Source organism: Oncorhynchus mykiss, chromosome 1 (assembly GCF_057628025.1).
Source record: "Oncorhynchus mykiss isolate SJ-2025 chromosome 1, ASM5762802v1, whole genome shotgun sequence".
NCBI classification, from domain to species: Eukaryota; Metazoa; Chordata; class Actinopteri; order Salmoniformes; family Salmonidae; genus Oncorhynchus; species Oncorhynchus mykiss.
The window spans coordinates 91,049,759-91,074,530 of NC_143022.1; the positions used below are offsets into that span (position 1 = coordinate 91,049,759).

Sequence of the window (24,772 nt, forward strand, 5' to 3'; positions counted from 1 at the left end):
GAGACACCACTGTAGACACCACTTGTCTTTTATAATGGAGACACTAATGGAGACACCACTGTAGACACCACTTGTCTTTTATAATGGAGACACCACTGTAGACACCACTGTAGACACCACTGTAGACACCACTTGTCTTTTATAATGTAGACACCACTGTAGACACCACTGTAGACCCCACTGTAGACACCACTGTAGACACCACTTGTATTTTATAATGGAGACCACTGGAGACACCACTTGTCTTTTATAATGGAGACACCACTGTAGACACCGCTTGTCTTTTATAATGGAGACACCACTGTAGACACCACTTGTCTTTTATAATGGAGACACCACTGTAGACACCACTTGTCTTTTATAATGGAGACACCACTGTAGACACCACTGTAGACACCACTGTAGACACCACTTGTCTTTTATAATGTAGACACCACTGTAGACCCCACTGTAGACCCCACTGTAGACACCACTGTAGACACCACTTGTATTTTATAATGGAGACCACTGGAGACACCACTTGTCTTTTATAATGGAGACACCACTGTAGACACCGCTTGTCTTTTATAATGGAGACACCACTGTAGACACCACTTGTCTTTTATAATGGAGAACACTGGAGACACCACTTGTCTTTTATAATGGAGACACCACTGTAGACACCACTGTAGACACCACTGTAGACACCACTTGTCTTTTATAATGTAGACACCACTGTAGACACCACTGTAGACACCACTGTAGACACCACTTGTCTTTTATAATGGAGACCACTGGAGACACCACTTGTGTTTTATAATGGAGACACCACTGTAGACACCACTTGTCTTTTATAATGGAGACACCACTGTAGACACCACTTGTGTTTTATAATGGAGACACCACTGTAGACACCACTTGTCTTTTATAATGGAGACACCACTGTAGACACCACTGTAGACACCACTGTAGACACCACTGTAGACACCACTTGTCTTTTATAATGGAGACCACTGGAGACACCACTTGTCTTTTATAATGGAGACACCACTGTAGACACCACTTGTCTTTTATAATGGAGACACCACTGTAGACACCACTTGTCTTTTATAATGGAGACACCACTGGAGACACCACTTGTCTTTTATAATGGAGACACCACTGTAGACACCACTTGTCTTTTATAATGGAGACACCACTGGAGACACCACTTGTCTTTTATAATGGAGACACCACTGTAGACACCACTGTAGACACCACTGTAGACACCACTTGTCTTTTATAATGGAGACCACTGGAGACACCACTTGTCTTTTATAATGGAGACGCCACTGTAGACACCACTTGTCTTTTATAATGGAGACACCACTGTAGACACCACTTGTCTTTTATAATGGAGACACCACTGTAGACACCACTGTAGACACCACTGTAGACACCACTTGTCTTTTATAATGGAGACCACTGGAGACACCACTTGTCTTTTATAATGGAGACACCACTGTAGACACCACTTGTCTTTTATAATGGAGACACCACTGTAGACACCACTTGTCTTTTATAATGGAGACACCACTGTAGACACCACTGTAGACACCACTGTAGACACCACTTGTCTTTTATAATGTAGACACCACTGTAGACACCACTGTAGACCCCACTGTAGACACCACTGTAGACACCACTTGTATTTTATAATGGAGACCACTGGAGACACCACTTGTCTTTTATAATGGAGACACCACTGTAGACACCACTTGTCTTTTATAATGGAGACACCACTGTAGACACCACTGTAGACACCACTGTAGACACCACTGTAGACACCACTTGTCTTTTATAATGGAGACCACTGGAGACACCACTTGTCTTTTATAATGGAGACACCACTGTAGACACCACTTGTCTTTTATAATGGAGACACCACTGTAGACACCACTTGTCTTTTATAATGGAGACACCACTGGAGACACCACTTGTCTTTTATAATGGAGACACCACTGTAGACACCACTGTAGACACCACTGTAGACACCACTTGTCTTTTATAATGGAGACCACTGGAGACACCACTTGTCTTTTATAATGGAGACGCCACTGTAGACACCACTTGTCTTTTATAATGGAGACACCACTGTAGACACCACTTGTCTTTTATAATGGAGACACCACTGTAGACACCACTGTAGACACCACTGTAGACACCACTTGTATTTTATAATGGAGACCACTGGAGACACCACTTGTCTTTTATAATGGAGACACCACTGTAGACACCACTTGTCTTTTATAATGGAGACACCACTGTAGACACCACTTGTCTTTTATAATGGAGACACCACTGTAGACACCACTGTAGACACCACTGTAGACACCACTTGTCTTTTATAATGTAGACACCACTGTAGACACCACTGTAGACACCACTGTAGACACCACTGTAGACACCACTTGTATTTTATAATGGAGACCACTGGAGACACCACTTGTCTTTTATAATGGAGACACCACTGTAGACACCGCTTGTCTTTTATAATGGAGACACCACTGTAGACACCACTTGTCTTTTATAATGGAGAACACTGGAGACACCACTTGTCTTTTATAATGGAGACACCACTGTAGACACCACTGTAGACACCACTGTAGACACCACTTGTCTTTTATAATGTAGACACCACTGTAGACACCACTGTAGACACCACTGTAGACACCACTTGTCTTTTATAATGGAGACCACTGGAGACACCACTTGTGTTTTATAATGGAGACACCACTGTAGACACCACTTGTCTTTTATAATGGAGACACCACTGTAGACACCACTTGTGTTTTATAATGGAGACACCACTGTAGACACCACTTGTCTTTTATAATGGAGACACCACTGTAGACACCACTGTAGACACCACTGTAGACACCACTTGTCTTTTATAATGGAGACCACTGGAGACACCACTTGTCTTTTATAATGGAGACACCACTGTAGACACCACTTGTCTTTTATAATGGAGACACCACTGTAGACACCACTTGTCTTTTATAATGGAGACACCACTGGAGACACCACTTGTCTTTTATAATGGAGACACCACTGTAGACACCACTTGTCTTTTATAATGGAGACACCACTGGAGACACCACTTGTCTTTTATAATGGAGACACCACTGTAGACACCACTGTAGACACCACTGTAGACACCACTGTAGACACCACTTGTCTTTTATAATGGAGACCACTGTAGACTCCACTTGTCTTTTATAATGGAGACGCCACTGTAGACACCACTTGTCTTTTATAATGGAGACACCACTGTAGACACCACTTGTCTTTTATAATGGAGACACCACTGTAGACACCACTGTAGACACCACTGTAGACACCACTTGTCTTTTATAATGGAGACCACTGGAGACACCACTTGTCTTTTATAATGGAGACACCACTGTAGACACCACTTGTCTTTTATAATGGAGACACCACTGTAGACACCACTTGTCTTTTATAATGGAGCCACCACTGTAGACACCACTTGTCTTTTAAAATGGAGACACCACTTGTCTTTTATAATGGAGACACCACTTGTCTTTTATAATGGAGACACCACTTGTCTTTTATAATGGAGACACCACTGTAGACACCACTTGTCTTTTATAATGGAGACACCACTGTAGACACTGCTTGTCTTTTGTAAGAAATATGGAATTTATATTTTAAGATTACATTTAGGCTCACTTAATACCTGCTATTATAATTGGTTAATGGTGTTTGGTGCTGGAAAAACTGTACGGAATCTTTATCAAATGAAAGAAAGATGTAATGGAGTAGAATACTGTTGGTAACACTCTGTTGTAGATCACATCAGGTAGGGTAAATGATGGATGTAATGGAGTAGAATACTGTTGGTAACACTGTCTGTTGTAGGTCACATCAGATAGGTAAATTATGGATGTAATGGAGTAGAACACTGTTGCTAACACTGTTGTAGGTCACATCAGGTATTGTAAATGACGGATGTAATGGAGTAGAATACTGTTGGTAACACTGTCTGTTGTAGGTCAACATCAGGTAGGGAAATGACGGATGAGGAATCTGTATGAAATTAAAGAAACCAAATGTAATGACAATATATTTTTCTGTGGCCTAAACATCCCTTTACTGTTGTACTATGGGATTTCAACTCACACTGAAGCTGAGCTCACTGGCCCTGGTGTTAAAAAGGGGCTTAACAATGTTTTACATTTTGAAATGGGGTTTGGTGCTTAAAACTGCCCCAAATCATTGTTCATTCATTTGTCCAACCTGAAGAATTTGAATAATGTATTTTATTTGTTTTTATCACTGATTATGTTAATGTAACATCATCATCATCATCCTAAGAATAGCTGAAATGTCACTTTAAAGTCTGTTAGTCTGTATTCCAGTCTCCCTGGTGCTTCTGGTGCTGGAAAACTCCAGAATGTGTTTTAAGGTGTGTTTTGGTGCTGGAAAACTCCAGAATGTGTTTTAAGGTGTGTTTTGGTGCTGAAAACTCCAGAATGTGTTTTAAGGTGTGTTTTGGTGCTGAAAACTCCAGAATGTGTTTTAAGGTGTGTTTTGGTGCTGAAAACTCCAGAATGTGTTTTAAGGTGTGTTTTGGTGCTGGAAACTCCATCAAATGTTGGTATAATTATGGGTCTAAACCGAGTTATTCCAGAATGTGTTTAAAGTGTGTTTTGGTGGTTCCTGAGGGGGAGGAAAGATGTTGAAGGGCCAGTTTTCTCAACTCCAGGCTGCCTTGCCCTTTGACACACACTCAGCACATACCAGAGGGGATCAGTCTGGGCTGTTGATTACACACACACAGAAACACTCACACACACACAGGGAGAGAAATGTTAACCCACACCACAGAGGTTTCCAGGGCCCAGGGCTGTGTAAGAAACATTCAAATGAGCAAGCAAGTCAACAGTCCTTCACCACCTCTTAAAACACACCGCAAGGTGTGTGTGTGTGTGTGTGTTTGTTTGTGCTCATAGACAAGCAAATGAGGCCATCAAGGTATTTAACTCCACACAAGGAGGTCAAAACCTGAGGCTGTGTGTTTTAGTGTGTGTGTGAGATTGAGAATGTATGCGTGCTCCGTACACACACACACACACACTCCCGCCCTCCTCTTAAGCCCTCTAATTATGTCCTCGATGATTTCCCTGTTTCACCTGGAGCGCATCCTACCCTTGGACAGTGAGAGAGACGGAGGGAGGGAGGAGAGGAGGGGGGGGTGGAGGAGAGGAGATGGGGGAGGGAGGAGAGGGGGAGGGAGGGAGGAGAGGGGGAGGGAGGGAGGGAGGAGAGGGGGATGCAGGAGAGGGAGGGGGAGGAGAGGAGAGGGGGATGGAGGAGAGAGGGAGGGGAATGGAGGAGAGGAGAGGGGGAGGGAGGAGAGGAGAGGGGGATGGAGGAGAGGAGAGGGGAATGGAGCAGAGGAGAGGGGAATGGAGCAGAGGAGAGGGGGATGGAGGAGAGGAGGGAGGGAGGGATGAGAGGAGAGGGGGATGGAGGAGAGGGGGATGGAGGAGAGGAGAGGAGAGGAGAGGAGAGGAGAGGAGAGGAGAGGGGGATGGTGGAGGAGGGAAATGAATTAAAAGAGAAGCACTTTACTGATGTTGATGTTTCAAATGTTGCCAATTAGATGGGATTGTGTTGGTCTCTCCCTCTCTCTTCATCCCTCTCTTTCTCCTCTTGTCTCTCGTCTCTCTTTCTCTCTCTTCATCCCTCTCTTTCTCCTCCTCTCTCTTTTTCTCTCTCCATCCCTCTGTCTCCCACTGCCTCTCACTCTTTCCTCCCTCTTTCTTTCTTTCTCTTGGGGGAGACTGTCCTTCCACCCAGGCTTGTCTTCAACGCACCACCGCCTCAATTGGCCCGTGTGTGTGTGTGTGTGTGTGTGTGTGTGTGTGTGTGTGTGTGTGTGTGTGTGTGTGTGTGTGTGTGTGTGTGTGTGTGTGTGTGTGTGTGTGTGTGTGTGTGTGTGTGTGTGTGTGTGTGTGTGTGTGTGTGTGTGTGTCAGGGTTGTTGGAGATCATGCAGACGGAGCATATTAACAGAGCAGTGTCCCGATCGATGTGTGTGTGTCAGGGTTATTGTTGATCACATACATAAATAGCCACAAGCAGACAGAGCATATTAACAGAGGTAAGAAACAAAATGGTCCGATCAATGTGTGTGTCCTGGAGATCACACTCTTCTGTATGTTAACAGAGCTTGGAGCCCAGGTCATTAATACACAATGAAGACAGACCAGACTCTGGTTCTAATGAACACAACTGGTGTCCAGACAGACCAGACTCTGGTTCTAATGAACAGAACTGGTGTCCAGACAGACCAGGCTCTGGTTCTAATGAACAGAACCGGTCTCCAGACAGACCAGACTCTGGTTCTAATGAACACAACTGGTGTCCAGACAGACCAGACTCTGGTTCTAATGAACAGAACTGGTCTCCAGACAGACCAGACTCTGGTTCTAATGAACAGAACCGGTGTCCAGACAGACCAGACTCTGGTTCTAATGAACAGAACCGGTGTCCAGACAGACCAGACTCTAGTTCTAATGAACAGAACTTGTGTCCAGACAGACCAGACTCTGGTTCTAATGAACATAACTTGTGTCCAGACAGACCAGACTCTGGTTCTAATGAACACAACTGGTGTCCAGACAGACCAGATTCTGGTTCCAATGAACAGAACCAATCTCCAGACAGACCAAATTCTGGTTCTAATGAACAGAACCGGTGTCCAGACAGACCAGACTCTGGTTCCAATGAACAGAACCGGTGGCCAGACAGACCAGACTCTGGTTCCAATGAACAGAACCGGTGGCCAGACAGACCAGACTCTGGTTCTAATGAACTAGTTCCTTTACACCCCAACACACCACAATACCCCTGGTCTGGCTCGCACACGTCTCACACTGTCAGACAGGCCTACACCTTCCAAGGACAGATAAACGCGCACACCAACGTACATAAACACACACAACAACTTACATAAACACACACACCAACTTACATAAACACACACACCAACTTACATAAACACACAAACACACACTTTCATGAGCACACACACACACACACACTTTCATGAGCACACAAATGTAAACATGATGACAATCGTAGAAACACATCAAATATTGATATGCAGTGATGTAGTCAAGTCTCTAATCCTCCAGTCCTAGAGTCCCAAGTCCCTAGTGTTCCAGACCATGTCCTAGAGTCCCAAGTCCCGAGTGTTCCAGTCCATGTCCTAGAGTCCCAAGTCCCTAGTGTTCCAGTCCATGTCCTAGAGTCCCAAGTCCCTAGTGTTCCAGTCCATGTCCTAGAGTCTCTAGTGTTCCAATACATGTCCTAGAGTCTCTAGTGTTCCAGTCCATGTCCTAGAGTCTCTAGTGTTCCAGTTCATGTCCTAGAGTCCCAAGTCCCTAGTGTTCCAGTCCATGTCCTAGAGTCCCAAGTCCCTAGTGTTCCAGACCATGTCCTAGAGTCCCAAGTCCCTAGTGTTCCAGTCCATGTCCTAGAGTCCCAAGTCCCTGGTGTTCCAGTCCATGTCCTAGAGTCCCAAGTCCCTAGTGTTCCAGTCCATGTCCTAGAGTCCCAAGTCCCTAGTGTTCCAGTCCATGTCCTAGAGTCTCTAGTGTTCAAGTCCATGTCCTAGAGTCTCTAGTGTTCCAGTCCATGTCCTAGAGTCTCTAGTGTTCCAGTTCATGTCCTAGAGTCTCTAGTGTTCCAGTCCATGTCCTAGAGTCTCTAGTGTTCCAGTTCATGTCCTAGAGTCTCTAGTGTTCCAGTTCATGTCCCAGAGTCTCTAGTGTTCCAGTTCATGTCCTAGAGTCTCTAGTGTTCCAGTTCATGTCCTAGAGTCTCTAGTGTTCCAGTCCATGTCCTAGAGTCTCTAGTGTTCCAGTTCATGTCCTAGAGTCTCTAGTGTTCCAGTTCATGTCCTAGAGTCTCTAGTGTTCCAGTTCATGTCATAGAGTCCCAAGTCCCTAGGGTTCCAGTCCATGTCCTATAGTCTCTAGTGTTCCAGTCCATGTCCTAGAGTCTCTAGTGTTCCAGTCCATGTCCTAGAGTCCCAAGTCCCTAGGGTTCCATTCCATGTCCTATAGTCTCTAGTGTTCCAGTTCATGTCCTATAGTCTCTAGTGTTCCAGTCCAAGTCCCTAGTGTTCCAGTCCATGTCCTAGAGTCTCTAGTGTTCCAGTCCATGTCCTAGAGTCTCTAGTGTTCCAGTTCATGTCCTAGAGTCTCTAGTGTTCCAGTTCATGTCCTAGATTCTCTAGTGTTCCAGTTCATGTCCTAAAGTCTCTAGTGTTCCAGTTCATGTCGTAGAGTCCCAAGTCCCTAGGGTTCCAGTCCAAGTCCCTAGGGTTCCAGTCCAAGTCCCTAGTGTTCCAGTCCAAGTCTGAGTCCTGTATACTGGAGTCCTAAGTCAAGTCACGCGGCCCTTGGTAGGCTAAAAACTACTGTCCAACAATGTTTTAAGCTACTTTTCATGATGCAGAGGCTCGCTGATTTACAGTGTTGCACGTTAGTAGAGCTAGCATAGCTAAAAGAACAATTCCTCTTGCCGCTAAATGGTGGACAAATAGCATCATGAATCAATCTGTTATTTCCAGGATAATGCCACTGCAGGTAGAATTCTGTCAGTCACCTGCCACAAAGATCACAGCAGGCAAAGTTCAGCTTGGAACGTTGACAAAGTTAAAAGGGAAAACCGTTCAAATTCTGTTAGTGCATAAATTGTAAGCAATTTGACAAAATGAACCCATTCTACCCATACAATGGAGACGTGATTGTTGAATTTGTGTGAAGTGGTCCTGATCTTGTCAGTTTCCCTATAATCTTAATCAACAATATAGCCAAAGTTTAGCTTTTTTAGTATGCGCAACAAGCTGGGCGCAGTGGGCCCCGAATGGGTGGAGAGATGAGCAGGTGCAAAATGGTTTGCCACGGTGTACAACTAATGAATGCACCCCAGGTTGTTTCATTTGGTTGTAGTTGCTATTCATCCATAGCTCTATTCTTTCCCTCTACCACTAAATGCTGGGCAAATATATATCATCATGAATCTTTCAGCATAATGTCACTGCAGGTAGAAATCATTCTCAGTCAATCACCTGCATTCGTATGCCACAAAGACCCACAGCAGGTAAAGTTCTGCTTGAAGATACTGTTCAAATGACCTTTTAGTGCATAAATTGTATCAATTTGACTAAAATGACCCATTCTCTATGCATACAATGGAACTGATTGTTGAATTTTTGTGAAGTAGTCCGGATACACATTTGTCTTATGTACCTAACCTTATGGTTGACCTGAATGACATCTGTTATATACCTAACCTTATGGTTGACCTGAATGACATCTGTTATATACCTAACCTTATGGTTGACCTGAATGACATCTGTTATATACCTAACCTTATGGTTGACCTGAATGACATCTGTTATATACCTAACCTTATGGTTGACCTGAATGACATCTGTCTGTTATCTACCTAACCTTATGGTTGACCTTAATGACATCTGTCTGTTATATACCTAACCTGTTATATAGTCTATAATACACTCTTAATGACACCTGTCTGATATGTAGTCTATAATACATTCTTAATGACCTGATATGTAGTATATAATACACTCTTAATGACACCTGTCTGATATGTAGTCTATAATACACTCTTAATGACATCTGTTATATAGTCTATAATACATTCTTAATGACACCTGTCTGATATGTAGTCTATAATACACTCTTAATGACACCTGTCTGATATGTAGTCTATAATGCACTCTTAATGACATCTGTTATATAGTCTATAATACACTCTTAATGACATCTGTCTGATATGTAGTCTATAATACATTCTTAATGACCTGTTATATAGTCTATAATACACTCTTAATGACACCTGTCTGATATGTAGTCTATAATACTCAAGTCTTCCCTCTCTTCTCCAACTGTAAACCCCTTGACAGAGCTATCAGAGCCTCTCTCCTGGCTTTAAACACACACACTGACACACACACACACACACACACACACACACACACACACACACACACACACACACACACACACACTGACAAGGCTTTGCAGCCCTTTCTGTGTGGGTGGAAATCGTTTCTACACATCTGGCTGACAAGTGTGTTGATTTGATTAGATACTCCATTGTGAGAGGGGGACTAGCGAACGAGTGCGAGGGAAGATTCCTTTCTTTCTTCGAGCGTTCAGTGTTTAGCCAAGAAGAGAAGCCAACTCGCACGTCTCTTCTCCCTCCTCTCCTCCTCTCCTCTCCTGTTTCTCCCACACAATGGCTGGTGTAGCTGCAGGATCTTTCTCTGTGGTGAAGAGTGGAGGTTTATCTCTCCTCCTCCTCTCGCTGATCCTCTCCTCCTCTCTTACCTCTCTCTCGTCTTGGTTGTCTCGCATCAGGGAAAAGCCTGTTAACTGCAGTGTGTTCCTCTCCTCCCTGTCCCTCTGACTCCTTCTCCTCTCTCTCTCTCTTTTTCTCTGTCTCTCCCCTTCTCACTGTCTCTTTCTTTCTCTCTCTCTGTCTCTTTCTCTCTCTATTGCTCGACTCAATTTCTCTCTATATCAAACCCTCTATCTATCTGTTGACACAGATGTGTAACCTCTTTGTGTGTGTGTGTGTGTGTGTGTGTGTGTGTGCGCGCGTCAGATGAGCCACAGTCCACACTTAGAGGGAGGAACGGGATGTGGTTCCACACTAGGGGACAGACAGACAGGATGAGGATGGACTGACCCAATGGACAGACAACAGGACCAAGTTCACAGGACAGACAGACAGGACGGAGATGGGCTGACCCAATGGACAGCCAACATGACCTAGTTCACAGGACAGACAGACAGGACAAGGATGGACCGACCCAATGGACAGACATCAGGACCTAGATCACAGGACAGACAGACAGACAGACAGACAGACAGACAGACAGACAGACAGACAGGACGAGGATGGACCGACCCAATGGACAGCCAACAGGACCTAGTTCACAGGACAGACAGACAGACAGGACGAGGATGGACCGACCCAATGGACAGCCAACAGGACCTAGTTCACAGGACAGACAGACAAACAGGACGAGGATGGACCGACCCAATGGACAGCCAACAGGACCTAGTTCACAGGACAGACAGACAGACAGGACGAGGATGAACCGACCCAATGGACAGCCAACAGGACCTAGTTCACAGGACAGACAGACAGACAGGACGAGGATGGACCGACCCAATGGACAGCCAACAGGACCTAGTTCACAGGACAGACAGACAGACAACAGGGTCTAGCTCACAGGACAGAGAGACAGACAGGATGAGACTGGACAGACAACAGGGTATAGCTCACAGACAGACAGACAGGAGGAGGATGGACCGACCAATGGACAGACATCAGGGCCTAGCTCACAGAATAGACAGACAGACAGACAGACAGACAGGACGAGGCTGGACAGACCAATGGACAGACAACATGGCCTAGCTCACAGGACAGACAGACAGACAGACAGACAGACAGACAGACAGACAGACAGACAGACAGACAGACAGACAGGAGGAGGATGGACCGATCAATGGACAGACATCAGGGTCCTAGCTCACAGAATAGACAGACAGACAGACAGACAGACAGACAGACAGACAGGACGAGGCTGGACAGACCAATGGACAGACAACATGGCCTAGCTCACAGGACAGACAGACAGACGGACGGACGGACGGACGGACGGACGGACGGACAATGGGGCCTAGCTCACAGAACAGACAGACATACAGGAGGAGGATGGAACGACTAATGGACAGACAACAGGGCCAACGGGGTCTAGCTCACAGAACAGACAGACAGACGGGAGGACGATGGACCGACTAATGGACAGACAACAGGGCCAACGGGGTCTAGCTCCCAGGACAGACAGACTGGCATCATGGTGTGTGTGTCTGCATCTGTCTGCGCGTGTGCGTCTGTATGAATGTGTGCTTCTGCGTGCGTGCTTGTGTGTGTGCGTCTGTGTGTGTGCGTGCTCACTTTAGTATTTAAGGCATTCTATTTCGTACACATGCATCTACAGTGCCTTCAGAAAGTATTCACACCCCTTGAGTTTGTCAGGATTCAAACAGAAACAGAATGGAGCGGAGAACAAGATCCTAGAGGACAACCTGGTTCAGTCTGGAGACGAAGCACAGGATCCTAGAGGACAACCTGGTTCAGTCTGGAGACGAAGCACAGGATCCTAGAGGACAACCTGGTTCAGTCTGGAGACGAAGCACAGGATCCTAGAGGACAACCTGGTTCAGTCTGGAGATGAAGCACAGGATCCTAGAGGACAACCTGGTTCAGTGTGGAGATGAAGCACAGGATCCTAGAGGACAACCTGGTTCAGTCTGGAGATGAAGAACAGGATCCTAGAGGACAACCTGGTTCAGTCTGGAGATGAAGAACAGGATCCTAGAGGACAATGCTTTTTAACAGTCCATCACTAAGTCTGTAGTGGACCGGAGATATTGAGACAGTCTATCACTAAGTCTGTAGTGGACCGGAGACATTGAGACAGTCCATCACTAAGTCTGTAGTGGACCGGAGACATTGAGACAGTCCATCACTAAGTCTTTAGTGGACCGGAGACATTGAGACAGTCCATCACTAAGTCTGTAGTGGACCGGAGACATTGAGACAGTCCATCACTAAGTCTGTAGTGGACCGGAGACATTGAGACAGTCTATCACTAAGTCTGTAGTGGACCGGAGACATTGAGACAGTCCATCACTAAGTCTGTAGTGGACCGGAGACATTGAGACAGTCCATCACTAAGTCTGTAGTGGACCGGAGACATTGAGACAGTCTATCACTAAGTCTGTAGTGGACCGGAGACATTAAGACAGTCTATCACTAAGTCTGTAGTGGACGGGAGACATTGAGACAGTCCATCACTAAGTCTGTAGTGGACCGGAGACATTGAGACAGTCCATCACTAAGTCTGTAGTGGACCGGAGACATTGAGACAGTCCATCACTAAGTCTGTAGTGGACCGGAGACATTGAGACAGTCCATCACTAAGTCTGTAGTGGACCGGAGACATTGAGACAGTCCATCACTAAGTCTGTAGTGGACGGGAGACATTGAGACAGTCCATCACTAAGTCTGTAGTGGACCGGAGACATTGAGACAGTCCATCACTAAGTCTGTAGTGGACCGGAGACATTGAGACAGTCCATCACTAAGTCTGTAGTGGACCGGAGACATTGAGACAGTCCATCACTAAGTCTGTAGTGGACCGGAGACATTCAAAAGACACATTAAAGCCCCATTTTGCCTCTCAAACCGCTCCATCTCCGTTCCATCTCCGTTCTCTAGAGCAGAGGCATCATCTCTGTGTTTAGGAACAACACACTCACAAACATGAAAGACTCAATAAAATGGTTTGACTAAAGGAGAGGAGGAGAAGGGAAGGAAGAGGAGAAGGGAAGGAAGAGGGTCATGTTTATAGTTCACCCCAACTAACATATTGAGTATTTATGTGAATATATTAGATTAAAATAGAAGGAAAAAAACACTTTTATCCCTTATAGGCTTTTCATGGCTGTTTGACTGTATCACATCCATTTCCATCATAACTACAGAGAGAGGAGAGAAGAGGCCATCCATTTCCCTCATAACTACAGAGAGAGGAGAGAAGAGCCCATCATTTCCCTCATAACTACAGAGAGAGGAGAGAAGAGGCCATCCATTCCATCATAACTACAGAGAGAGGAGAGAAGAGGCCATCCATTTCCCTCATAACTACAGGGAGAGGAGAGAAGAGGCCATCCATTTCCCTCATAACTACAGAGAGAGGAGAGAAGAGGCCATCCATTTCCATCATAACTACAGAGAGAGGAGAGAAGAGGCCATCCATTTCCCTCATAACTACAGAGAGAGGAGAGAAGAGGCCAACCATTTCCATCATAACTACAGAGAGAGGAGAGAAGAGGCCATCCATTTCCATCATAACTACAGAGAGAGGAGAGAAGAGGCCATCCATTTCCATCATAACTACAGAGAGAGGAGAGAAGAGGCCATCCATTTCCCTCATAACTACAGAGAGAGGAGAGAAGAGGCCATCCATTCCATCATAACTACAGAGAGAGGAGAGAAGAGGCCATCCATTTCCCTCATAACTACAGGGAGAGGAGAGAAGAGGCCATCCATTTCCCTCATAACTACAGAGAGAGGAGAGAAGAGGCCATCCATTTCCCTCATAACTACAGAGAGAGGAGAGAAGAGGCCATCCATTTCCCTCATAACTACAGAGAGAGGAGAGAAGAGGCCAACCATTTCCATCATAACTACAGAGAGAGGAGAGAAGAGGCCATCCATTTCCATCATAACTACAGAGAGAGGAGAGGAGAGGCCATCCATTTCCCTCATATCTACAGAGAGAGGAGAGAAGAGGTCATCCATTTCCCTCATAACTACAGAGAGAGGAGAGGAGAGGCCATCCATTTCCCTCATATCTACAGAGAGAGGAGAGAAGAGGCCATCCATTTCCCTCATAACTACAGAGAGAGGAGAGGAGAGGCCATCCATTTCCATCATAACTACAGAGAGAGGAGAGAAGAGGCCAACCATTTCCCTCATAACTACAGAAAGAGGAGAGGAGAGGCCATCCATTTCCATCATAACTACAGAGAAAGGAGAGAAGAGGCCATCCATTTCCATCATAACTACAGAGAGAGGAGAGAAGAGGCCATCCATTTCCATCATAACTACAGAGAGAGGAGAGAAGAGGCCATCCATTTCCCTCATAACTACAGAGAGAGGAGAGGAGAGGCCATCCATTTCCCTCATATCTACAGAGAGAGGAGAGAAGAGGTCATCCATTTCCCTCATAACTACAGAGAGAGGAGAGGAGAGGCCATCCATTTCCCTCATATCTACAGAGAGAGGAGAGAAGAGGCCATCCATTTCCCTCATAACTACAGAGAGAGGAGAGGAGAGGCCATCCATTTCCATCATAACTACAGAGAGAGGAGAGAAGAGGCCAACCATTTCCCTCATAACTACAGAAAGAGGAGAGGAGAGGCCATCCATTTCCATCATAACTACAGAGAAAGGAGAGAAGAGGCCATCCATTTCCATCATAACTACAGAGAGAGGAGAGAAGAGGCCATCCATTTCCATCATAACTACAGAGAGAGGAGAGAAGAGGCCATCCATTTCCCTCATAACTACAGAGAGAGGAGAGGAGAGGCCATCCATTTCCCTCATAACTACAGAGAGAGGAGAGGAGAGGCCATCCATTTCCATCATAACTACAGAGAGAGGAGAGAAGAGGCCATCCATTTCCCTCATAACTACAGAGAGAGGAGAGGAGAGGCCATCCATTTCCATCATAACTACAGAGAGAGGAGAGAAGAGGCCATCCATTTCCCTCATAACTACAGAGAGAGGAGAGGAGAGGCCATCCATTTCCATCATAACTACAGAGAGAGGAGAGAAGAGGCCATCCATTTCCATCATAACTACAGAGAGAGGAGAGGAGAGGCCATCCATTTCCATCATAACTACAGAGAGAGGAGAGAAGAGGCCATCCATTTCCCTCATAACTACAGAGAGAGGAGAGAAGAGGCCATCCATTTCCATCATAACTACAGAGAGAGGAGAGAAGAGGCCAACCATTTCCATCATAACTACAGAGAGAGGAGAGAAGAGGCCATCCATTTCCATCATAACTACAGAGAGAGGAGAGAAGAGGCCATCCATTTCCATCATAACTACAGAGAGAGGAGAGGAGAGGCCATCCATTTCCATCATAACTACAGAGAGAGGAGAGAAGAGGCCATCCATTTCCATCATAACTACAGAGAGAGGAGAGGAGAGGCCATCCATTTCCATCATAACTACAGAGAGAGGAGAGAAGAGGCCAACCATTTCCATCATAACTACAGAGAGAGGAGAGAAGAGGCCAACCATTTCCATCATAACTACAGAGAGAGGAGAGAAGAGGCCATCCATTTCCATCATAACTACAGAGAGAGGAGAGGAGAGGCCATCCATTTCCATCATAACTACAGAGAGAGGAGAGAAGAGGCCATCCATTTCCATCATAACTACAGAGAGAGGAGAGGAGAGGCCATCCATTTCCATCATAACTACAGAGAGAGGAGAGAAGAGGCCAACCATTTCCATCATAACTACAGAGAGAGGAGAGAAGAGGCCAACCATTTCCATCATAACTACAGAGAGAGGAGAGAAGAGGCCATCCATTTCCATCATAACTACAGAGAGAGGAGAGAAGAGGCCATCCATTTCCATCATAACTACAGAGAGAGGAGAGGAGAGGCCATCCATTTCCATCATAACTACAGAGAGAGGAGAGAAGAGGCCATCCATTTCCATCATAACTACAGAGAGAGGAGAGGAGAGGCCATCCATTTCCATCATAACTACAGAGAGAGGAGAGGAGAGGCCATCCATTTCCCTCATAACTACAGAGAGAGGAGAGAAGAGGCCATCCATTTCCCTCATAACTACAGAGAGAGGAGAGAAGAGGCCAACCATTTCCATCATAACTACAGAGAGAGGAGAGAAGAGGCCATCCATTTCCATCATAACTACAGAGAGAGGAGAGAAGAGGCCATCCATTTCCATCATAACTACAGAGAGAGGAGAGAAGAGGCCATCCATTTCCCTCATAACTACAGAGAGAGGAGAGAAGAGCCCATCATTTCCCTCATAACTACAGAGAGAGGAGAGAAGAGGCCATCCATTCCATCATAACTACAGAGAGAGGAGAGAAGAGGCCATCCATTTCCCTCATAACTACAGGGAGAGGAGAGAAGAGGCCATCCATTTCCCTCATAACTACAGAGAGAGGAGAGAAGAGGCCATCCATTTCCCTCATAACTACAGAGAGAGGAGAGAAGAGGCCATCCATTTCCCTCATAACTACAGAGAGAGGAGAGAAGAGGCCAACCATTTCCATCATAACTACAGAGAGAGGAGAGAAGAGACCAACCATTTCCATCATAACTACAGAGAGAGGAGAGAAGAGGCCATCCATTTCCATCATAACTACAGAGAGAGGAGAGGAGAGGCCATCCATTTCCCTCATATCTACAGAGAGAGGAGAGAAGAGGTCATCCATTTCCCTCATAACTACAGAGAGAGGAGAGGAGAGGCCATCCATTTCCCTCATATCTACAGAGAGAGGAGAGAAGAGGCCATCCATTTCCCTCATAACTACAGAGAGAGGAGAGGAGAGGCCATCCATTTCCATCATAACTACAGAGAGAGGAGAGAAGAGGCCAACCATTTCCCTCATAACTACAGAAAGAGGAGAGGAGAGGCCATCCATTTCCATCATAACTACAGAGAAAGGAGAGAAGAGGCCATCCATTTCCATCATAACTACAGAGAGAGGAGAGAAGAGGCCATCCATTTCCATCATAACTACAGAGAGAGGAGAGAAGAGGCCATCCATTTCCCTCATAACTACAGAGAGAGGAGAGGAGAGGCCATCCACTTCCCTCATAACTACAGAGAGAGGAGAGGAGAGGCCATCCATTTCCCTCATAACTACAGAGAGAGGAGAGAAGAGGCCATCCATTTCCCTCATAACTACAGAGAGAGGAGAGGAGAGGCCATCCATTTCCATCATAACTACAGAGAGAGGAGAGAAGAGGCCATCCATTTCCCTCATAACTACAGAGAGAGGAGAGGAGAGGCCATCCATTTCCATCATAACTACAGAGAGAGGAGAGAAGAGGCCATCCATTTCCATCATAACTACAGAGAGAGGAGAGGAGAGGCCATCCATTTCCATCATAACTACAGAGAGAGGAGAGAAGAGGCCATCCATTTCCCTCATAACTACAGAGAGAGGAGAGAAGAGGCCATCCATTTCCATCATAACTACAGAGAGAGGAGAGAAGAGGCCAACCATTTCCATCATAACTACAGAGAGAGGAGAGAAGAGGCCATCCATTTCCATCATAACTACAGAGAGAGGAGAGGAGAGGCCATCCATTTCCATCATAACTACAGAGAGAGGAGAGAAGAGGCCATCCATTTCCATCATAACTACAGAGAGAGGAGAGGAGAGGCCATCCATTTCCATCATAACTACAGAGAGAGGAGAGAAGAGGCCAACCATTTCCATCATAACTACAGAGAGAGGAGAGAAGAGGCCAACCATTTCCATCATAACTACAGAGAGAGGAGAGAAGAGGCCATCCATTTCCATCATAACTACAGAGAGAGGAGAGAAGAGGCCATCCATTTCCATCATAACTACAGAGAGAGGAGAGGAGAGGCCATCCATTTCCATCATAACTACAGAGAGAGGAGAGAAGAGGCCATCCATTTCCATCATAACTACAGAGAGAGGAGAGGAGAGGCCATCCATTTCCATCATAACTACAGAGAGAGGAGAGGAGAGGCCATCCATTTCCATCATAACTACAGAGAGAGGAGAGAAGAGGCCATCCATTTCCCTCATAACTACAGAGAGAGGAGAGAAGAGGCCATCCATTTCCCTCATAACTACAGGGAGAGGAGAGAAGAGGCCATCCATTTCCATCATAACTACAGGGAGAAGAGAGAAGAGGCCATCCATTTCCATCATAACTACAGAGAGAGGAGAGGAGAGGCCATCCATTTCCCTCATATCTACAGAGAGAGGAGAGAAGAGGCCATCCATTTCCCTCATAACTACAGAGAGAGGAGAGGATAGGCCATCCATTTCCATCATAACTACAGAGAGAGGAGAGGAGAGGCCATCCATTTCCATCATAACTACAGAGAGAGGAGAGAAGAGGCCATCCATTTCCATCATAACTACAGAGAGAGGAGAGAAGAGGCCATCCATTTCCCTCATAACTACAGAGAGAGGAGAGGAGAGACCATCTATTTCCCTCATAACTACAGAGAGAGGAGAGAAGAGGCCATCCATTTCCATCATAACTACAGAGAGAGGAGAGGAGAGGCCATCCATTTCCATCATAACTACAGAGAGAGGAGAGAAGAGGCCATCCATTTCCATCATAACTACAGAGAGAGGAGAGGAGAGGCCATCCATTTCCATCATAACTACAGAGAGAGGAGAGAAGAGGCCAACCATTTCCATCATAACTACAGAGAGAGGAGAGAAGAGGCCAACCATTTCCATCATAACTACAGAGAGAGGAGAGAAGAGGCCATCCATTTCCATCATAACTACAGAGAGAGGAGAGAAGAGGCCATCCATTTCCATCATAACTACAGAGAGAGGAGAGGAGAGGCCATCCATTTCCATCATAACTACAGAGAGAGGAGAGAAGAGGCCATCCATTTCCATCATAACTACAGAGAGAGGAGAGGAGAGGCCATCCATTTCCATCATAACTACAGAGAGAGGAGAGGAGAGGCCATCCATTTCCATCATAACTACAGAGAGAGGAGAGAAGAGGCCATCCATTTCCCTCATAACTACAGAGAGAGGAGAGAAGAGGCCATCCATTTCTCTCATAACTACAGAGAGAGGAGAGAAGAGGCCAACCATTTCCATCATAACTACAGAGAGAGGAGAGAAGAGGCCAACCATTTCCATCATAACTACAGAGAGAGGAGAGAAGAGGCCATCCATTTCCATCATAACTACAGAGAGAGGAGAGAAGAGGCCATCCATTTCCATCATAACTACAGAGAGAGGAGAGGAGAGGCCATCCATTTCCATCATAACTACAGAGAGAGGAGAGAAGAGGCCATCCATTTCCATCATAACTACAGAGAGAGGAGAGGAGAGGCCATCCATTTCCATCATAACTACAGAGAGAGGAGAGGAGAGGCCATCCATTTCCATCATAACTACAGAGAGAGGAGAGAAGAGGCCATCCATTTCCCTCATAACTACAGAGAGAGGAGAGAAGAGGCCAACCATTTCCATCATAACTACAGAGAGAGGAGAGAAGAGGCCAACCATTTCCATCATAACTACAGAGAGAGGAGAGAAGAGGCCATCCATTTCCATCATAACTACAGAGAGAGGAGAGAAGAGGCCATCCATTTCCATCATAACTACAGAGAGAGGAGAGGAGAGGCCATCCATTTCCATCATAACTACAGAGAGAGGAGAGAAGAGGCCATCCATTTCCATCATAACTACAGAGAGAGGAGAGGAGAGGCCATCCATTTCCATCATAACTACAGAGAGAGGAGAGGAGAGGCCATCCATTTCCATCATAACTACAGAGAGAGGAGAGAAGAGGCCATCCATTTCCCTCATAACTACAGAGAGAGGAGAGAAGAGGCCATCCATTTCCCTCATAACTACAGGGAGAGGAGAGAAGAGGCCATCCATTTCCATCATAACTACAGGGAGAAGAGAGAAGAGGCCATCCATTTCCATCATAACTACAGAGAGAGGAGAGGAGAGGCCATCCATTTCCCTCATATCTACAGAGAGAGGAGAGAAGAGGCCATCCATTTCCCTCATAACTACAGAGAGAGGAGAGGATAGGCCATCCATTTCCATCATAACTACAGAGAGAGGAGAGGAGAGGCCATCCATTTCCATCATAACTACAGAGAGAGGAGAGAAGAGGCCATCCATTTCCATCATAACTACAGAGAGAGGAGAGAAGAGGCCATCCATTTCCCTCATAACTACAGAGAGAGGAGAGGAGAGACCATCTATTTCCCTCATAACTACAGAGAGAGGAGAGAAGAGGCCATCCATTTCCATCATAACTACAGAGAGAGGAGAGGAGAGGCCATCCATTTCCATCATAACTACAGAGAGAGGAGAGAAGAGGCCATCCATTTCCATCATAACTACAGAGAGAGGAGAGGAGAGGCCATCCATTTCCATCATAACTACAGAGAGAGGAGAGAAGAGGCCAACCATTTCCATCATAACTACAGAGAGAGGAGAGAAGAGGCCAACCATTTCCATCATAACTACAGAGAGAGGAGAGAAGAGGCCATCCATTTCCATCATAACTACAGAGAGAGGAGAGAAGAGGCCATCCATTTCCATCATAACTACAGAGAGAGGAGAGGAGAGGCCATCCATTTCCATCATAACTACAGAGAGAGGAGAGAAGAGGCCATCCATTTCCATCATAACTACAGAGAGAGGAGAGGAGAGGCCATCCATTTCCATCATAACTACAGAGAGAGGAGAGGAGAGGCCATCCATTTCCATCATAACTACAGAGAGAGGAGAGAAGAGGCCATCCATTTCCCTCATAACTACAGAGAGAGGAGAGAAGAGGCCATCCATTTCTCTCATAACTACAGGGAGAGGAGAGAAGAGGCCATCCATTTCCATCATAACTACAGGGAGAAGAGAGAAGAGGCCATCCATTTCCATCATAACTACAGAGAGAGGAGAGAAGAGGCCATCCATTTCCATCATAACTACAGAGAGAGGAGAGGAGAGGCCATCCATTTCCCTCATAACTACAGAGAGAGGAGAGAAGAGGCCATCCATTTCCATCATAACTACAGAGAGAGGAGAGAAGAGGCCATCCATTTCCATCATAACTACAGAGAGAGGAGAGAAGAGGCCATCCATTTCCCTCATAACTACAGAGAGAGGAGAGAAGAGGCCATCCATTTCCATCATAACTACAGAGAGAGGAGAGAAGAGGCCATCCATTTCCCTCATAACTACAGAGAGAGGAGAGGAGAGGCCATCTATTTCCCTCATAACTACAGAGAGAGGAGAGAAGAGGCCATCCATTTCCCTCATAACTACAGAGAGAGGAGAGGAGAGGCCATCCATTTCCATCATAACTACAGAGAGAGGAGAGAAGAGGCCATCCATTTCCCTCATAACTACAGAGAGAGGAGAGGAGAGGCCATCCATTTCCATCATAACTACAGAGAGAGGAGAGAAGAGGCCATCCATTTCCCTCATAACTACAGAGAGAGGAGAGGAGAGGCCATCCATTTCCATCATAACTACAGAGAGAGGAGAGAAGAGGCCATCCATTTCCCTCATAACTACAGAGAGAGGAGAGAAGAGGCCATCCATTTCCATCATAACTACAGAGAGAGGAGAGAAGAGGCCATCCATTTCCATCATAACTACAGAGAGAGGAGAGAAGAGGCCATCCATTTCCATCATAACTACAGAGAGAGGAGAGAAGAGAACATCCATTTCCATCATAACTACAGAGAGAGGAGAGAAGAGGCCATCCATTTCCCTCATAACTACAGAGAGAGGAGAGAAGAGGCCATCCATTTCCATCATAACTACAGAGAGAGGAGAGAAGAGGCCATCCATTTCCATCATAACTACAGAGAGAGGAGAGAAGAGGCCATCCATTTCCATCATAACTACAGAGAGAGGAGAGAAGAGGCCATCCATTTCCCTCATAACTACAGAGAGAGGAGAGAAGAGGCCATCCATTTCCCTCATAACTACAGAGAGAGGAGAGAAGAGGCCATCCATTTCCCTCATAACTACAGAGAGAGGAGAGAAGAGGCCATCCATTTCCATCATAACTACAGAGAGAGGAGAGAAGAGGCCATCCATTTCCCTCATAACTACAGAGAGAGGAGAGAAGAGGCCATCCATTTCCATCATAACTACAGAGAGAGGAGAGAAGAGGCCAACCATTTCCATCATAACTACAGAGAGAGGAGAGAAGAGGCCATCCATTTCCATCATAACTACAGAGAGAGGAGAGAAGAGGCCATCCATTTCCATCATAACTACAGAGAGAGGAGAGAAGAGGCCAACCATTTCCATCATAACTACAGAGAGAGGAGAGAAGAGGCCATCCATTTCCATCATAACTACAGAGAGAGGAGAGAAGAGGCCATCCATTTCCATCATAACTACAGAGAGAGGAGAGAAGAGGCCATCCATTTCCATCATAACTACAGAGAGAGGAGAGAAGAGGCCATCCATTTCCATCATAACTACAGAGAGAGGAGAGAAGAGACCATCCATTTCCATCATAACTACAGAGAGAGGAGAGAAGAGGCCATCCATTTCCATCATAACTACAGAGAGAGGAGAGGAGAGGCCATCCATTTCCCTCGTAACTACAGAGAGAGGAGAGAAAAGGCCATCCATTTCCATCATAACTACAGAGAGAGGAGAGAAGAGGCCATCCATTTCCCTCATAACTACAGAGAGAGGAGAGAAGAGGCCATCCATTTCCATCATAACTACAGAGAGAGGAGAGAAGAGGCCATCCATTTCCCTCATAACTACAGAGAGAGGAGAGAAGAGGCCATCCATTTCCCTCATAACTACAGAGAGAGGAGAGAAGAGGCCATCCATTTCCCTCATAACTACAGAGAGAGGAGAGAAGAGGCCATCCATTTCCCTCATAACTACAGAGAGAGGAGAGAAGAGGCCATCCATTTCCCTCATAACTACAGAGAGAGGAGAGAAGAGGCCATCCATTTCCATCATAACTACAGAGAGAGGAGAGAAGAGGCCATCCATTTCCCTCATAACTACAGAGAGAGGAGAGAAGAGGCCATCCATTTCCCTCATAACTACAGAGAGAGGAGAGAAGAGGCCATCCATTTCCATCATAACTACAGAGAGAGGAGAGAAGAGGCCATCCATTTCCCTCATAACTACAGAGAGAGGAGAGAAGAGGCCAACCATTTCCCTCATAACTACAGAGAGAGGAGAGAAGAGGCCATCCATTTCCCTCATAACTACAGAGAGAGGAGAGAAGAGGCCAACCATTTCCCTCATAACTACAGAGAGAGGAGAGAAGAGGCCATCCATTTCCATCATAACTACAGAGAGAGGAGAGAAGAGGCCATCCATTTCCATCATAACTACAGAGAGAGGAGAGAAGAGGCCATCCATTTCCCTCATATCTACAGAGAGAGGAGAGAAGAGGCCATCCATTTCCCTCATATCTACAGAGAGAGGAGAGAAGAGGCCATCCATTTCCCTCATAACTACAGAGAGAGGAGAGAAGAGGCCATCCATTTCCCTCATAACTACAGAGAGAGGAGAGAAGAGGCCATCCATTTCCCTCATATCTACAGAGAGAGGAGAGAAGAGGCCAACCATTTCCATCATAACTACAGAGAGAGGAGAGAAGAGGCCAACCATTTCCATCATAACTACAGAGAGAGGAGAGAAGAGGCCATCCATTTCCATCATAACTACAGAGAGAGGAGAGAAGAGGCCATCCATTTTACCCTCTTCCCTTTTGCCTTTTCTGTTTTACATTATTATTTCTCTCTCAATTTGTACGTTTTTATTGAAACCATGGTAATCTGGTCTCAGATGAAGTTTCATTGTTTGTTATGTGGAGCCAATGACAGCTTAGTGAGATGGGGATGGGGGGGGGGGCATTATTCCTCCCTTTTGGCTTGGCGAGAAGAGATGGAGACGAGAAACAATGACTGTTTGGGGGGGAGAGAGAGAGAGAGGAGTAAGAGACGGAAATCTGGGAAGGGGACCAACGTTCCTCTATCTGACTAATGTTGAAAAGAGGAAGTAGCACATCGTCTCCCCTATCTCTCTGTTTCTACTGTCTTTGGGAATTGGCTGGCGTTTCTATTTAGCTGGAAGGCAAGCCTAGTGTAGTGGATTAAATAGCATAGAAGTTGCCCCCTTAACCGCTGATACTGGGTCAGATGTGTTTTAGTCCCTGTAATGTCACAGTCTGGTTTAACCAGGAAACCCGGTTCCAGGTTCAGATTGAATAGACCCCTCTGTCTATCTGGGATCTATGAGTAGAGATGGAGGCACACAGTCCAGCCCTGAAGGCTGTAGTGTCAGCTACGGCTGTGGC

The 24,772-nt window shown here is 45.9% G+C and overlaps 1 protein-coding gene across 5 annotated transcripts in view; it reads left to right on the forward strand.

Moving 5' to 3' along the window:
• Positions 1-24,772, forward strand: part of LOC110505954 (WD repeat-containing and planar cell polarity effector protein fritz homolog) — a 195,046-nt gene that overhangs the window by 157,895 nt on the left and 12,379 nt on the right. The gene's annotated exons all lie outside the window — the stretch shown is intronic.